Here is an 18,625-nt window from a genome sequence, read left to right on the forward strand (position 1 = left end):
TGGATTCAGAGAATATAGTCCTAGCTAATCATTTGAACCATAAGATAACATTTTAATGAGGATTATATAATTTCACTGGGAGGGAAAATGTTCTAAATCCTTCTGCTGGAAACTGACAGCTCGTATTTAAAACTGTCTGACATGTTCTAATGTCTGAACATAGATTCAACACTGGGTAGACAAGGCTGGTCCCTGCTCTGTCAGAATTTTTGTCTTTTGGAATTGCATTGCTTGATGTTAGAAATCTAGATTTTTTTTATGTAGTTGCCCTTCTTCACGCTGGACAAAGGGAATCCAAATTATCGAAAGTAATGGAATCAGAAATAATCTGTCATACTTTGTTCCCAGCCAGAGCCCCACAGGCAATGAGCTGTTTGTATGGTGTTTCTCAGGCTGCCCATCAGACTGTGAAAAACATTTCTGGAAGAGAAAGCACAAGTGAAGAGAGTCGCAGGCTGGGAATGTGTGCTGTGCAATGAGCCGCCACCCTGGGTGAGCACAAGCCAGTTTGCAGCCACAGGAAAGGGCGAAGTGTGGTCAGAAGAGGCCGTTGCTCCTGAGGTGATGAGTATAACAACAGGAATGGATACCCAGAGGCTAAGAGCACACACGCTGGAAGCTGACTGACACCTTGCACTAGGGTTCTGCCCCTGAGTAGCTTGTGACCTTGGCCAGGTGGCTTGCCACATCTGCATCTTATATCCTCATTAATCTTATGAAGATAGGAACAGCATCTACCTCAGAAAGTGCTGTGAGGTTTAAATGAGTCAGTATGTGTTACAGACATACAATGGTGTAAAGCAAGTAAGACCTTATACCTTTCATTTGCAAAGCCTCAGAAAAGTGCAGAATGAACTTGAAAGGTTTTACCTTAGGTTAAATGTCAGCTAATACTTGTAACTAATCTTTGTATTTTCCCTAGGACAAGTTTAGTACAAACTCCTGCACACACACACACCCATATGTGTGTGTGTGTGTGCGTGTGTGTGTATATATATATATATATATGTGTATATATATATATATGCATATATACACATACCTATACACACACATACAAGCATACTTACACACACACACACGTGTGTGCACCCAATAAAATTATAACCCAGGCATGAGTTGGGACAAAGAATACATTAAAGAAGTAATATACTGTGTTTCAATTGAAAATAATCAGAGAGATTTCAGAACTTTGTGATGGCTCCAGAGGAGGACACTATGAAAGTTCTAAAGGGCATGCTACTGATTTTTTATGGGAATTTGATAGACCAGAGCATTAGTGAGTGAGTGCTAAATCTGCACAGAGCACTAAAGGCTTCAGAAGGTAATCAACCCTGCTCACATAAGGTGCTCTAAGAAGCACTGTAATTATCTAAATGAAAGAACATTGCCATTTCCATAATCACAATTCAAATCTAGGGTCACTTATTATTGGCAATGTTATTGATGCCAGTCCATCTTTGGCCACACACAGAGCTTCTAGCACAAAACAGTTTGCTGTTGTTTCCCGTGTCTTGCTCATTTTGCCATCATTTTGACGAGATCTTTTAGCTTTGCTTATAAAGTATTCAAATGCTAGTGCCCTCTCAAGGGAAAGCTTTGTAAAGTGAACACAGAAAGTATGAACGTGAACAGCAAATGAAACTGAATGGAAAAGAGATCCAGAAGACTTACATTAATAACGTTTTTATTTTATAACCCCAGGAGATGATGCAAAGTTATGATCCTAATTCTCCTACTTTCCTCAGATGAACCTGGTAAATTCAAAATATATCAAAGGGGTGACTTTCTTTTTAAAATGTCCTAAATATCCTGTATAAAATTTGCAACAAAAGAGCACTGTTGTCACAAATCATAATGTGATATTGCACACCCAGTACTCCTTTACAGGCTAAAGCTCATGCACGTCCCACGAATCCACTGTCAGGGATTCTCAAAGACCTTGTTCCCAGGCTTGACAATTCCTTATAAAGGCTCTTAGGACCCAAGCTACAGGTATGCTCATGGAAAAGTTGCGTGACAGCCTGAGTATGTAAGTCAGAGTCTGAAGAGGCTCAAAGGAGAAAGTCCAGAGGACGAGACACAAGCTCATAAGAGTGACCTCCCTAAGAAGTCCCACACAGTGGGCTCTGTTTCCTCAGGCAATGAAAGGTCATCTGCCACTGAAACTTGAGTCTTAATTGCTTTTGTGAGTCTATCTTTGGGGTAACAATTAATATAAACTTATTTATGAACATTTCTGAAGTTTGGGAAGTCCAGGATCTTGGCATTGGCATGGGGTAAGGAACCTCCGTGCTGTACCATTAATAAGCAAAGGCAGAAGTGCAAGCACACTAGGTATCCTTGCATCTTGGAACTCCCTTTCAATGATGTCTCTAGATCATAATTAACTATTGGCATAATGAATTGTGTGCTGCTGATCTCTGCATCTAGATTAGAAGCTGCCTGAGGGCCGAGACTTTTTGTGTTATTGCTCTATTCCCATTAAGCACCTCAGTACCAGGTACATATTGGATTCTGAATACATAAAATTGAGTGAATCATCATGTAATATCTTTTTACTTTCTATACTACACGTGATGTGTTTTCCACATTTTTGCCAGACGTTTAGGTGAATGTCATCTGTCTTCTCCAAATAGCCACTTCAGTCATTTGCATCAGGTATCTAGGGTACACCTCTGGCTTCTTCCTCATTCTCATTCTACCTCATCTTGCATATTCATTCTTAAGAGGAAAACATTTAGAAATTCTGTTGTTGACTTGGGTTGAATTGACTTAAATATTTAGAGTATAGCTTTTTATTTTTTATTTTTATTTATTTATTTATTTGAGAGTGAGAAAGCAGAGACATGGGGGGGTGGGGAGAATGGACATGCCAGGGTCTCTAGCCACTGCAAACAAACTCCAGACACATGTGCCACCTTGTGCATCTGGCTTACATAGGTCCTGGAGAATCGAGCTGAAGTTCTTCTGCTTTGCAGGCAAGCACTTTAACTGCTAAGCCATCTCTCCAGCCCAGTTTAGCTTTTATGTAAATTTAATTTACACATCAAAACACAACTAACTACAAAACAACGCATTACATATGTGTTGAAATTAAAATAACATCTTCCTAGCTGTTCTAATTTATCAGAAGTTAAGTAAAGTTGCCAAAAAAATTCCCCCCTCTAATTCCTCTTTCCCTCCTTCTTTCCTACTTCCTCAGTGAAATATGAAGCATTTATGACTTTATCCAATTGGGTTGCATCAACTTGATGTAGTTCTGAAAATCTGCCACAGGTCTTACCTAGACTACCTTCCTTGACTTGTGGTGTCTCACTTGTCTGCAGTCCAAGCCCATCACAGTCTTGCAAGGCTGTAAGGTTTATCTAGGGCTTTGCACTTCATTTCATGGAAATGAGAATTAGCTAACCATCATTGCCATGTGCTTTTAGTTCCTGGAAACATTCTAATGCATTAACTGATGTGACTAAAGAATATGAGGTCCAGGTAGATAGAGAATATGCATGGACCCTCATATGTCCAGAGCTGGATACAAACATCTATACTAATTGTCCTCTGATGAATTTTTTAACAATATAACATGTTTCTTTGCAATCATGATAAACTATATGCCTTGGTGCCATGAAATTCCTCTCGAAATTTGTGTAAAAAGAGCTTGACAGCCAGGTGTAGAGCTGCATGCCTTTAATCCTAGCACTCAGAAGCAGAGGTAGGAGGATCGCAGTGATTTCAAGGCCATTCTGAGACTACATAGTGAATTCAAGGTCAGCCTGAGCTAGAGTGAGACCCTACCTCGAAAAAAACAAAAAAAAAGAGTTTGACCATACCAGTGGAGGCCTGTTTTTATTCCTCTAGTCTTTGGAGGCCATCATGAAGCATTGGAGGTATCCTGAGTGTGATAAATATCTCGTTATTCATTGCCAGCCCCTAAGACCACACCGAAAATTTATGCTGAAATGACTCATGACTATGGCATTTCCCTCTGCCTATGTGTTATCAGCCTGACCTCTGGGAAGGTTAAGAAGCTACTGCAGATCAGGTCTAGTCATCTGCACAGTAACTCAACTATGACATTGTAATGAAACGCCACTGAAAAGTCTCATCACCAGTGTTTGGATGAGAATTCAGTTCAGCAATGCCCCTCACTTTATCATGTATCTATGCTCAGAGAGGATCCCAGCCTGAGGAAACAGCAGCTGCGGGTTGGAGCCCTCCCACACTCTGCTCTGCATGTCTTCTCTCAGCAGCTTCTAAATTGCATTCTTTCCCTGTAGTAAATAGTGATCCTTGCCCATGGGGGTAACAGCTTCCTTTGGGTCCTGTGAGTGTCCCATGAACTGTGACCCCGAGGGTAGTTAGGGGACACCCCCAGACTTACAGATGCTGTCAGAATTGATGAGAGCTGCGCCTTTACACATTGCAATTTACCAGACTCCAGCTGGCGTCTCAAAGCCAAACAAAGCCAATGCTCAGTAAACCTTATACAAAGACTCAATAGAAGTTTGTATTATAAGTCAAAGAAAAAACATCCCTTCAATTTACAAATTAATAAGTGTAGTAGTCACAAAGAAATCCATACCGTGTACATGTTTTCTATGGACACTTTCAATTGCCACAGGTTAATTTTCCTATTTGTCTCATAATATTGATTAATTATAATCCACTAAAACAGGAGGGTGAAACTAAAACCTGGAAGCTTGAAAATAATTTTATCTATTAGCATGTATTTCATTTTGTAAAGACAAACCAGACCATCCCTCACAGTGTCTGTGACTATTGTGTTCCAACCAGCAGCAAATGAGAGCTCCTGGTGTTCCACAGTCTCACAAGAGCAGAATGCTCTCAGTTGTATTGGGTTTGGCCACTCGTAGATACATAGGAGCATCTGCTTTAGTTTGCATCTTATTACCTTCATGCAATGGTCAGCTTCTCTTCATGCTAAGTGTCATCATAGGTCTCTCTGAAGTATCTGTTCAGGCCTTTGCCAATTTTTAAAAGCAAGCTGTTCATTCTCTTATTCTTGACATTTAAGAATTTTCTGTACATTTAAGATGACATTTCTTTATGAGTTGTATATATGTTGCAAATATTTTGTCTTTGATTTGTCTTCCCAGACTCTTGATTTTCATCATATTTTGCATGATGTGCCTTATATAATAACATAAACCACGAGATATATTATTTATAAATATCTAGGGGGCTAGGATGATGGTACTGTGACTAAATGTGCTTGCTTGCAAAGGCTGCTTGGCCAGCTCCAACCCCCTATTACCCATGTAAAACCAGGTGAACAAGGTGGTACATGCATGTATTCCCTTTCCCTTTCTCTCTCTCTCTCTCTCTCTTTCTTCCATTCACACAAAAACAAATAAGAATATTTTAAGAAATTTAAAAGAATCTCACACTAGTGAGATTGCTTAGTGGATAAAGCACTTGCTCTTTAAGTGTATGCACCTGAGTTCAAATCCCCAGCACATCAACTGGACACAGCACGACAAATGTCTGTAATCCCATGACAAGTTAAGAAGAGGAAACAAGAGACTCTTCTGGAAGGTCTCAGTCAGCTAGCCTGGCAAACAGCAGTAAAAAAAACACACACACACTGACTCAAGGTGGGAGAAGAAGATGAACATCTGAGGTTTGCCTCCAACCTACACTTGTGTGCCATGGCACATGTGCTCCTGAACTCATACACACAAACACATGCAAATATGAACACACACACACACACATCTACACCATGGATAAAGTTAAAATAAATGCTCACAGCACCTGTGGTTTTCTACACCAGACTGAGCCTCTCAATGTGTTGCCTTCAATGGGAGAAGGGCATAGGAGATACAAACATCTCCCAATGTAGCTAATGGCAGCTAATGGTTTCTGGAGGTGGGAGAGTCAGGTTCATTTCCCTGTGGTAAATAATCTTCCACCAGTTATCATGCAAGCAGTCCTAATTTAGCTCAGTGAGTGGGAAAAAGAGGAATTACAGTAAGATGGAGATTAATGGGGAAGAAGAAGGGAATTAATGGGAGGGGAGAAAATGAGAGAGGTTAATGAGGGGAGATAAGATCAGAATACACTATATACATGTATGAAAATATCAAAAAATGAAAAATAATCAGTTTCAAAAATTAAAACAAAGCATTAACTGATTCTTATGAATTAGGTTTGGGTATGTAAGGATATTTGATTCATATGAGATAAAATAATGAGTTTGGATGCAAGCATTTGTTTATCTCCCAAGGTGAAAAGATGGGGAGAAGGCATGAGGAATATATTCATGTAAATGTTTGCAAAAAGGAGTTGGGCATTTGAGTATACTTTCAAGGTAAGAGCACATGACTCTAGTACTAGTTGAATTTTTCAGGCTGAAAGAGAAGGCTTCTATGGAGCTTATGACAGGATATTCATGACAAAACATCAACCAGCTCATGGTAAGGCAAATGTTGAGATTAGGCCCGGTTAGAATGAAAGACTGTGGTGGTTGTTTTGGATATCACTTTGTCCCAAGGCCCCGGTCCATAAGGAAGAACACACCTATGAAATAAGACTTCTATGTTAGGCCAAATTAAATTATGAAACATAAGCCACTTTTTCCCTTTATTACTTTTTAATACCCTAAGTTGTGTCCTGATGTTAATCTTGCAAAGGACCCACTCAGAACTTCTTTCAGTTTCAGGATGGCACCAAGTTCATTACCACTCGAGAACACACATATTTTCTCTCTTGTACCTGTAATATTTCCTTGAATCTGTCCAGTTAATTCATATGCATTTTGACCGTGATGCATTTAATTTACAAAGCTTTTCCCCTACGTTCCACCCCACTGTTGACTATAGCATAAAGGCTAAATTAGATATTTGTATAAATTATTCTTATGTAAATCCATAGAACTTTGTATACATTGCTGTTTTTCTTTTCTTTTCATTTCTTTCATTCTTATTTATTTATTTATTGGTTAATTGATTCATTTGCAAACAGAGAGAGCTACAGAGAAGAGAGACAGAGAGAATGGTCATGCCAGGGCTTCCAGCCAGTGCAGATGAATTCCAGATACATCTTCCACTTTATGCATCTGGCTTTATGTGGATATTGGGGAATAGAACTAGGGTTGTTAGCCTTTTCAGGCAAGTGCCTTAGCTGCTAAACCATCTCTCCAGCCCAACATTTCTATTTTTCTATGTGATGAACAAGCTATCATCCCTATTGCACTATCAAAGTTATAATTTTAAGACATGTGTTAATTATCTACATTGCTTAAAATGTTTCTCTGTGGGCTGGAGAGATGGCTTAGCGGTTAAGCGCTTGCCTGTGAAGCCTAAGGACCCCGGTTCGAGGCTCGGTTCCCCAGGTCCCACGTTAGCCAGATGCACAAGGGGGCGCACTCGTCTGGAGTTCATTTGCAGAGGCTGGAAGCCCTGGCGCGCTCATTCTCTCTCTCTCTCCCTCTATCTGTCTTTCTCTCTGTGTCTGTCATAAATAAATAAAAAAAATTCTTTAAAAAAAAAAAAACTGTTTCTCTGTTAATTGAAATGGTGATTAACAAAACTTCACTTGAATGAACAAATGGCAGCTTGTGAGTATGTATAGTGTATTAATCCCAGAGGGAAGAGGGACAGGGAACTGGCAAAAGCTCTGAGTATAAAATCTCCCATATGGAAAATTCCACTAAATCTGAAGTGACAAGACAGTTAAGTGTGTATATCTCAAGGGTTTCATTAGAACTTATTCATGCTATGTTTTCTTTTAAAATAAAAATTTCAGTGCTACAGTCTCTAAGTTTATGCTAATTTATTTTATTGTGAATAGTGAATGCATTATGTCATTTTTATAATGGATTACCCAAAGGAAAAGAGTCTATCAGGTAGAAATAAAGTAAATTTAATTAGTCCCATTAAGTGAACTTAGATGATCCAGAAAAAAGTCATATTTTGAAAGAAGTTTCATTTGTATTGAATAAAATTACCCTACAAACAGTTGCTAACTTTAGAAATCATAGAAAAAGAAAACTCTGTGTTGAAAGCACATTGTTAGATGATTTTTAAATCATGTATTTAAAAGAAAATGGGCTGGCAATGTGGAACAAACTTAATCCTCTTATTTTTTTCCTAAAAAAAAACCCATATATCAAAAATCTGCTTCAGGCCCACTGTTGTCATAAGATTCACATTAATTTCTGACAAGATTGGAGAACAGCCAGTAGTGGGTGGGACTAATGGGCCCCTACTTTCTGCAATTAGGATGCCATCTAACTTGGTTACTGCTTTAGATTAGTTCTTAACTGGAATCAGTTATATGTGACTGTTATTGTTAATGAGAAAGGATATTAAATACAGATTATGTCTTTCATAGTCTAGCTAGCTGGGCATCTTGTCCTTAATTCTCCCCATCTGTGACCCTTTATAATACATTAAGCACACCTTTTCAACACCAGCCCTATTACAGTTAATCATGCTGGGGAAGAGATTACACTAAATGTATTATCAAGACACTGACATTAACCAAATGCCTGTCAGATAGGTTGGGGAACAAAGAGCTTAAACAACAGACTGAGTTTTAAAGTCAATGGTATCTTTCTATCTGTCAAAATGGGGATTGCTGTCCTCTCAGATTATTGTGACATGTGGCTATATGCAGTCAATGAAAATGTCATCTAATTGTTTTTAAAATTTAAACATAAATTTCCCATTCAAGTCTGTGCAATATACATATTCTTTTATAGTGACAGGAATTATGCAAGAAGTTTATGGAGTTCCAGGAAAGAACATATGGTTTTAAATTTTTTCAAAAAATAGTCAAATAGTAGCATATATGTTATTCTTCACAACATATTAACTACTGTAATAATATTTTTCATTTGAGGGAGCCCTATTGCATCATATAAAAAGTCTGTAGATGCTATAGAATTATGGTGAGAAAATGCAGCTATCAGTAGAAGTTATCAAATCCCTGCTTCTGAGTCCCTTGAGATACAAAAGTGGAAGCATATTATATAAAGGAAGGAGCCAGGATGCAGCACCTGCTTGTGTCAATGTGACTTTTCAGTTCAATGTTTTTTTTAAAATATATTTTTCAAATGTTTATTTATTTTCAAGCAAAGAAAGATAGAGAAGAGAGACCTACAGAGGGAATGGGCACACCAGGGCCTCCAGCCACTGAAAATGAGTTCCAGACGCATGCACCAATTTGTGCATTTGGCTTTATTTACATGGGATTGGGGGAATCAAACTTGTTTTTTGGCTTTGCAAGCAAGCACTTTCCCTAACTACTACTAAGACATCTATCTTTCCAGCCCCCAGTTGAAAGTTTTTGATCAGTCTTGCATATGAAAGGGATAAAAGGTCTAAAGGCTGGGGCTGATGGACGGTCTCAAAGATTTATACCTTCAGGGTTGGTTTTCCCTTATCTTGATAAGGTCCCTTCTCAAATTTTAATAGTGTTTATGAGATAAGACCTCAAAAGCATGTATGTAGCTCAGACTGATCTGGAAATCATGGCAAATTTTATGCCTTTGCTCCCCAAGTTAGGGGGTTATAGGCATGAACCATTATACCTGCCTACATCTAGGTTCCTTTCATATACACTCATGCCCTTACCAGTTACTTGGCTACATTTCAAAAATCACTTTTTCTTCTTTAAACAAGGCTGAGAAATTTCCAATTGTTAAATTCTGCTTCTCTATTAATAAGTCACATCTGGGAATCATTTCTGTTTTCACTTTTATTATAAGCAACGAGGAAAAGTAGCCTTTACATTCATGACCTCACACTGGATGACACTATCATAGGAGGAAAAAATGATAACATCAAAATAGAAGGAAACAATTTGGAAAAAAGAAGGGATTCAGTTGCAGAGAAACTTGGGAGGGGGAAATGAGGGGTTGTAGGAAGGGTGTTTGATCATGGTATATTGTCTATAATTATGGATTGTCGAGAAAAAGTTTAAAATTTTAAAATAAAGTAAAAAAAAAAAAATCATCAACACTTAAGTGTACGGAGAACTTTCCCACCAAATATCATAGTCCCTGAGGCTGAAGTTCTACCTTTTATCAGTCATATTACCCAGACACAATTCACTATTTTTATCAGTTTAGAGCAAGGATTATCTCTCCTCCAGCACCTCATTCAGCATTTGCTTCTGAGACCTCTTCAGAGTAGTCTTCACTGTCCCAAGTCAGAGAGGAAAATGTAAACATCGGGGTGCAGGTGAACTCTGACCACATCATGGTCTGCCCAGGACTGACACGAGGCACAGAGGCACTTCTTGCTTCCCAGTTACTGTGACCTTTTCTGAATCAGGGACATCTGTTCTTAAATGCATATCCCCATTCTGTCTAAATAATGAGAATTCAGCAAAGCCAAATGGGTAAAACACTTAACAGAACTTATCATACAGTGACAACTCTAATCCCAGGAACTATTATAACTCACAGGGTATCTATCTTAGTAACAGGTTAGGGCAGTAAGTTGGAATGATAGTTGATGTGAGAGATCAAATTCCTATTGTCATGTACAGAATGCGCACCTGAGAGTGGGAACTGAGGGTGGTAGAACTTTCTCTCACATTCATTATTTAAGATAATATGACTACATTTTGACTCAAATTGTTACTGTAACAAGATACCTGTTATCATCCATTTATAGAAGAAAAATTTGTTTGGGCTCACAGTTTTGGAGGCTTTAGTTTATGACTCATTGGCTCAGTTAAGTGAGGAATATGAGAGAGAGTAAGGAAGCTCAATTTTGGAAGCATGCCACTCTGTGGGGAGCTTTTCTTGAAAACCAAAAAATTAGCAGTCCTTGAGACCAAGAGGGTAAGCCATCTTTGAAACTAACAAATAAACAAACAAACAAACAAAATCTTTGAAAGCAAAGCTTCTATGTCTCCATCTGGTAAAAAGTTCCTAAATCTTCTTTTTCTTTAGTTTTACTCTATAAATTGCATAATTTCTATATTTTATCCAGTAGTGTGAGATTGTGAGGCCAAATTCTGACTCAGAGGAATATCCAGGACCCTGCCTGCATTAGAGAATATAAAAACACCAGCAGACCAGATCCCATGCCTGTGGGCTTGTGTTGCACTTACTTTCTCATTACTGGGACAAGTTATTCAACCAAAAGCAGCAGATGGGAGGCAAGAGCTTCTTTTGTCTTATAGTGTCTGGGGGAAGCTTCATGTTGGCAGGGGAAAGCATGGCACATGCAGAGGTTGAGCATCACCTCGGTTACAGCAGGTAGAAAACAGCAGTAAGAAATTGATCCAAACTCCAGCCATGGGCTATCATACTCCTAACCCTGCCCCAGAAACACATTTTCTCTAGCAATGCTCCTCCTCCCAAACTATCAGCTAGGGACCCAGCATTCAAAACACATGAGTTTATGGACACCTAAATCGGACCATTACAGCTTGCTTGCCAGAACTCTTTAAAGTAACTTGTAAACATTGCCTTGCCGGTATTTCAGAGAGTGTGATCATTCTTGAACCCTAGATTCATTTCTAACAGTTACTTCTGGAGGACTGAAGCAACATGTGGAGGAGGATTGTCACCTCCGACCTGGGTGTGAAGGAGAGGAAAAGGAAGGTGCTTAGTCACGCACTTTTTATTTTTTCTTGAAGGCCTGGCAATCAGTTACCTAACCGCTTCCCCATAGGTTATTCCTCTTAAAGGTTCCACCACCTGCCAATAGTACTAGGGCTAGGGACCTTCAATAAACATTCTGGATCCAGGGTATAGTACCCACATTCACAATCAAAGATACTAGAGGGCAAAAGCCTCACAACTCTGAATTTTTTTCATCATCCCTCAGATTGTACATGTAGACTAGGTGCCTGAGCTCCTAAACTCAGGAAAAGAATCACAGTAGCCACATGAAAGGTGAGACCCTAAACCTTCTCTGATAAGTCAAGATAAGTCATCTCTGGGCTGTGACCCTTCTCCAAATTGGTCACAGTGGTGCTTGGTCATCAGGAAAGGGTTCATGTTGAAGATTCACCTGCTTTTTAATGGTTTTGGATTGAATGCCATGTAACGTGTGTACAATGTAAACAGATTGGTTAGCCTAAACAATGCTTAAAGCTGAATGTGTTGATTCTTTGGGGTTTTACTGTTCCATATGGCAAAACAAATACAAACAAGCAAAATAATACTCAGGATGTTTGAAGAGGGATGTTTCATATAACAGAAAATCAAAGTAATGTAAAAGAGATAAAGATGGATGTCAATGATAGGATAAAATAAAAATCATATTAAAATATATCTCCTTACTAAGTTTACTCTCTAAGAAGCTTGGGACCCCTCATAACAATGACTTTGAAGAGTCAGTATAGCAAGGGACAAAGCGCTGCTGGCAAATTATGCTTTTACCAAGGTTTATATTACCATTCTTCTTCATGAATGTGTACTAAGTGTTCACTTCCACTGAATATTAATGTGGAGAAAATTTATGTCTTATCATTTTCAGGTGGAGTTGTTCTATAAGTGCTTAGAAAAAAAATATAGGAGAAGACATAGAAATATCAATTCCACTAATTCTACCAAAAACATGTTTTCTTTTTTTTTTTTTTATTTCTCAAGGGACCTTTATAATTGCTATTGCTTATTACCTTGAACCTCTATAAAACAGAAGTAACTGCTCTTGGAAATTTAAGGACATTGTATTCTTACTTTACTTATAAAGCAAATATCATTTAGTATTACTCCCTTTTTCAAAACTATGCAAAGAATTATTTGATAGATAAATTAAAAACAGAGCTGTTAAAATTGTAGTGTAAAATTGCACAACTTACTTGTTTCTCTGCATTTTGACATTAAAATTTTATTTGCACTGCTGACATCATTACATATCTATCTACTGGTTATTACAGTAGAGAGCAGGTAGGACATAATAAGTGGTAAGTTTAAGATGGTTAACATATTAAAAAGTAGAATATTCTCTGTCTAGAAATTCTAACAATCTAATATTTTCTACATTCTGTGAAATCAAAACTTGTTCCTTGAAATCTTGGGATTCCAATGCAATATAGTATCTGAAAATAAGTGTATTGAAATTTTATGGAATTTTCTAATTGGCACCACTAATATTTTTTTTCAGGGGTAGATTCTATTCCATGGGATTTTGCCCAAAAGTTGATGAGTATAATAAATAAGCAGACACATTCACACATATCTATCTCAATATGTTCTAATGATTCTAGTGAAAGAGTAACTTGATCAACTATAAGAAAAAACTAGAAATTCCCCCCAGACATTCTTTATCTCTACACTATTATCTTTTTATGTTTGAGAGTTCACCACACTTTAAGGATTTCATTATGTAAAAAGTATCTGACTGTTTGCAATAACACCAAGACTTCCCTATCTTTCTACTTAGTGTGTATTATATAGCACATTAAACATTTCATGGTATTGGCTAAGGTATATTTTAAAACAAACTAATTAAGTCTATGTTTACTTACTATATCATTCCTAAAAGATTAGAAATGTTAGCATTTTAGAGAACCTGCAAATTTTACTTCAGTTCACTGATTTTAGTATAATCCATTCATTTAATAAAAAATGTTTACATTGTCTCTAATACACTATTTTCCTAGCAATGTGGCACTGTTAGGTACCAAAATATAAGTCTAAAATTCTGTTAGAAGTAAAACATACACATATAGGCACACAAATGATTTCCATACAGTAAATATTCCCAAGCCATCAGTTATCCTCAGTGGTTTTCATTGATACCAACATCGAGAACACTGAAGATAACTCAGAGATGCAAACCCAATTGTGCAATTAACATACATGATCCTAGTAGGAGGTTTTCCTCTTGAGCACTATATGATGAAAATTAGAAGTCAAACTAATTCACAAGATGTGCCAGCCTCCTTCCCAGGCACTTGCTGATAATTTCAGGCCTGTTACCAATTAGCCTGGAAGAGTTTTGAAGGAGTGAAATTCATATTGCTGCTTTCTCCTTTTCCTGTTCCAACAGGGTACCAGGTACTTCCAACTCAGCAATGCAGTTTTTCATTCTCATGTCTATTTGACATGCTCTCCTGCAGGCCCCTTAAGCCCAGAAACATATCACAGTTCATCCATTAGTCAGTGACATATAGAGCATATTGGACATCTGGGGCAGATGACTGTCAATACTCTCTCATTTGACAAAATTATTGTCAATAACATTTAAGATGTACAAAAAATTTTTATTTATGAACTAAAATTGGCTTTTACCAAATAAAAATAGTAACTTAAGAGTTTGAACTCCATTTCACTGTTGTAAGTATAAATAGAAGTTCCATGTAATTACATAAAATGATAAAAATAATAATATTATATAGCTACAATTAAGTTTCTTGGTTATTACACTGTGCTATCCATCATATATATAATTATCTGATGGAGAAATATAAAATGCACATATAAGGGCCTAACTATATATCTTGGTGTTTTTCAAATTAATGTGAATGTATATTAGACAGTCATTAAATTATTAGAGAATATAATAAAAACAATAACATTAGGGCTGGAGGATGGCTTAGCAGTTAAGGTGCTTGCCTATGAAGCCTAAGGACTCATGTTCTATCTTTCTCCAGATTCCACATAAGCCATACACACAAAGGTGATGGAAGTGCAAGGTTGCACATGCACAGTAGGTGGTGCATGCATCTGGTATTTGATTATAGTAGCTGAAATGCTGACATGTCAATTTCTTTATCTTCCTAAAATAATAATAATAATAATAATATAACAAAGCACTAATTTGAAGCATATGTGTGGTCTAAAACCTAGACAATAGTCATATTTGTTGTTAAATATATTTACACTGAAACATTTGGAGATAAGGCAGAATAATATTTTACCACTGAATTTGTTTACAATTGCCAGTGTATAATCTTTTGATAATAACAAAAAGAAGAATGACTTTCATTTGCATTTGCTATTGCCACTAAGATCACACGGGCTAGGCAGCCTCGGTGGATGTTTGGCACTCTCCCTGGGCACATCAACCATACCCTACCTCCAGTGTCTGTAGTTTGGTCATACCACCATATATACTGAATAAGTTCTTTATAAAGTTATCAGAAAGTTAGTCATTTACTGAAACCATTGGATAGACCTTTAGGAAATACATCAGGGATGAGAATCCTATGATCCTGGTCCCATGTCACATTGCTATCTTACAATTGAAAGTCATTAAATCACTCCATTTATTTCTGATTATTAGAGAATCTAAAGGGCATAAGATACCAAATACGAACCACTGCTCATGGTTGTTTGAACAGCAGCTTTTGCAATTGCAAATGATATACTTTAAAGTGAAACAGAAGAGATAATGCCATTATATAAGTAGCAGAGTGCCTGCAACATGGTACATCTGAAGTGCATTTACATTCTTTCCTATTGGATATATGATGTTCAGTGTAGGACAGTAGGATGAGAAACATCACCTCATCATTAGTATCATATTTATATGCTATTATTAATATACCTTTTACTCATGCTTGTGAAATAGTGGAGACTACTAAAAGTATTTGTTTCTTTACCTATGCCTTCATTTTAACTGCTGAAAAAAACTATAAAATCATAAATATTTATGGCTAGTTCATAACAATATTTTCTCTGTGTTCCTTCATAGCTGTCATTTCAGATATGACTGTCATTGTGACAGAATCCTGATTTCCCATTAGTAGCAGGCCTGCCTGGACTTATTGGCCTATGTTAATTGCAGTCTCATCAAAAAACAAAATATACAAGGGAGCCTTTCACAAGCCAGCCAGGAGCTGGAAAGATAATTTCTCCATTAAAAGTATTTTCTTGCAAAACCTGTTTAATTAAACTGAGTTTAATTCCCTAGTACCAATTTAAAGCCTGTTTGTCAAAGTTGTGCATGAATCTGAAGTTTGTTTTTAGTGGCAAGAGACCTCTGGTGTGCCCATTCATATTCTCTTTCTTTCTTTCATAAATAAATAAATAAATAAATAAATAAATAAATAAATATTTTTTAAAAAATGGCCACACCTGCAAACACCTGCAAAGAAATTTTTTCAGTTGACCTATAGAACTATGGGATCAATAAAGAGACTGCTGTTTCATGTACCAAAGTCTGGAAGGGTTTGTTACTTAGTGAAAAGCTGAAAAATGTATCATTTTTAGGTCATTCCCAAATATGCAGCTAATGCTAATGGAGCTAACAATTCTGTGAACAAAGGATGTCTGTTTTAACTCAAAAATACCAACCATGTAGGCACAAGGTTTACTTTCTAAAAGTAAAAATGGATCAACCATACTCTGTTTGATGATATGGTAAATATCAAATTCTATCATTAATTGTTGACAAAATGTACATCATGACACCTAGGCTAATCATGAATTGAGTATCTCAGTGCCTGCTATGAAACTATGTATTTCTCATCCATATTCCCTCATTAATCCTTTAAAGAAGGCCTGGTTTATAATTACTAATTCAAATAAGAAAACAATTGAAACAGAAATTCTACATGATGAATGTCAAGATCAACCGATTAGAAAGTTGATGAGTCCAAATTTGGTTGAGTGTTTTAAAGTAAAAATGTACTTAAATAGTTCATAACTTGTGAAACATCTTGCAGGTTTTTTTTTTATAACTACTAGAGCTTGGAGAGTTTTACAAATATTGAATATCATGGTCAAAGAAATGATCTATGAAAGTCCATTTCAATATATCACAAGAATTTTTCAAAAGAGGAGCATGGTTGGAAGTTAAACTGTGTTATAGAATATAGGAGTCTCAATTTAGCATGGTTAAGTGACCCTTGCCTATAGTGTACAGCAAGTCTTGGTGTTTGGTAACTGGAATAAAAGTAAAGGATAATGGATGTCAGATGTGTGTGGCAGGAATATCAAAATTTTTCTACCACAAATTTTGAGGCTGGTAACTTCCAATTTCCCTATTGATGTTTCAAGAATGTGTGGTTGTTTATCTATATAAATTTCATATTTCTTGGCTTTTTAACTTGGAGACAAGTTAGAAGGAGACAAATAAATGAACAGTTTTCATTGTCTATCAGTATAATTTCATTTCTTTATCTGGAATCAAAATGCAATCACTGTTTTAACTTCTAAGATTAAAACAAATTCAAGCAAGAGTCGCTTTAATCAAATCAGTAATACCTAGAAATCAAATGAACTATTTTAAAGAAAACACCAGAAAATACTCTTTTAGAATTAAGTAAAATGAAATACCAGGAATGGCACTTTGGTACCAAAACATCTCCAGTTACAGTGCAAATATATGCTCCCTCATATGTGACTTAGGATTACCTACCACAGATTTCTATCTTTCATTTTGTATGTCCTTTTATTGTTTTCTCATCATATGGTCCTGATTTTCAATATCGTGTTTGGTGTATAATTTGATTCAAGTGGGAACAATAATTGGATAGTTTAGAAATTTCATATTTAGAAGAAAAATTTCTTCCTTATCTTATCTACACTATAGATTATTTCCCAGGATGTGTAGAATACACTGTGACTGAGACATTCTTGTCACTAGTGGGTTTCATGATCTTTGTAGTTGTCAATTTGTAATGAATGAAGGATATATGTAATCACTGGGTATCAAATGTGAACCCAGCTCATTAATTAAGACCTGTTTACATAGATTCATCAGTAACTGAAGTCTTAAGAACATCTTAAGCAGAAAAATCACAGTTTGCCCCATCCTGTGCACTGCATTCTGTAGACCTCTAACCTAACTCCTTTCCTCAGCAACACTTCTCATTATCTGATACAGTATACACTCACATGTTTGTGGTTTGCTATCTAATAAAAGCTCCATGAAGTCCAAACCATGTTCTGTCATTTGTATCCTCATTTTCTAAAATGATGCTAAATATATAACTAGTATACAATACATATTTTTGAATGAATTATTGAATGTCCTTTTTATCTTGTCTGACATATTTTTAAATTTTAGATTTTGAAATTATTGCATATATAGCCAAAATATCTTTCTTCTTTTTTGATGTGCATATGTGTGTATGGCATGCATTCATGTATGTATGTTCATGTATATACGCTCATGTTTGTGGTGGCACATGTGTGTGTGTGTGTATGTGCATATGGATGACAGAGGTTGCCATCGGATGTCTTCCTCAGTTGCTCTCCATCTAATTTTTTTTTTTTTTTGGCTTTTTCACATAATTTTCTAAGTTTTCCAAGTTTCCTTAAGCTTAGAACAAGTTAGGGTAAAATTTTCATTAAGTCTTATGAAAACACTTCAACATTATATTGTAGCCATTCTAAGGGACCATAATGACCTGAATGGTCCTTAAGGTTCTTAAATTTGTATCACTATTGCCAGTTGCTTCTTAATTTTTGCAGAAACATATTCAGATAAGCAGATTAATTGGCTGGCTTTGCATTGAATGGTGTTTGGTTTGTTTGCTTCTTTGTTTTGAGGCAGAGTCTTGCACTGAATCAAGGGCTCATTGATTAGGCTAGGAAGGTATCTTGGGTCACACTGGAATTAAAAGGCATAGAGGACTGACATAGAAAGAAGGAGGCCACTGCAGAGAGAGAAAAAGGAAAAAGGAGCTGGGAAGATATCTGAACAAGAAAGGAGTCAACTTCTGAAAATGAGAAAGCAGTTCT

The 18,625-nt window shown here is 36.6% G+C and overlaps 1 non-coding gene across 1 annotated transcript; it reads right to left on the minus strand.

Moving 5' to 3' along the window:
- Positions 1 to 18,260: 18,260 nt before the first annotated feature.
- LOC123461957 lies at positions 18,261 to 18,391 on the minus strand. Its single transcript, XR_006638001.1, has one exon. It is a non-coding gene; the product is annotated as a small nucleolar RNA SNORA33 (small nucleolar RNA).
- Positions 18,392 to 18,625: the final 234 nt, after the last annotated feature.

This window comes from Jaculus jaculus, chromosome 6 (assembly GCF_020740685.1).
Source record: "Jaculus jaculus isolate mJacJac1 chromosome 6, mJacJac1.mat.Y.cur, whole genome shotgun sequence".
NCBI classification, from domain to species: Eukaryota; Metazoa; Chordata; class Mammalia; order Rodentia; family Dipodidae; genus Jaculus; species Jaculus jaculus.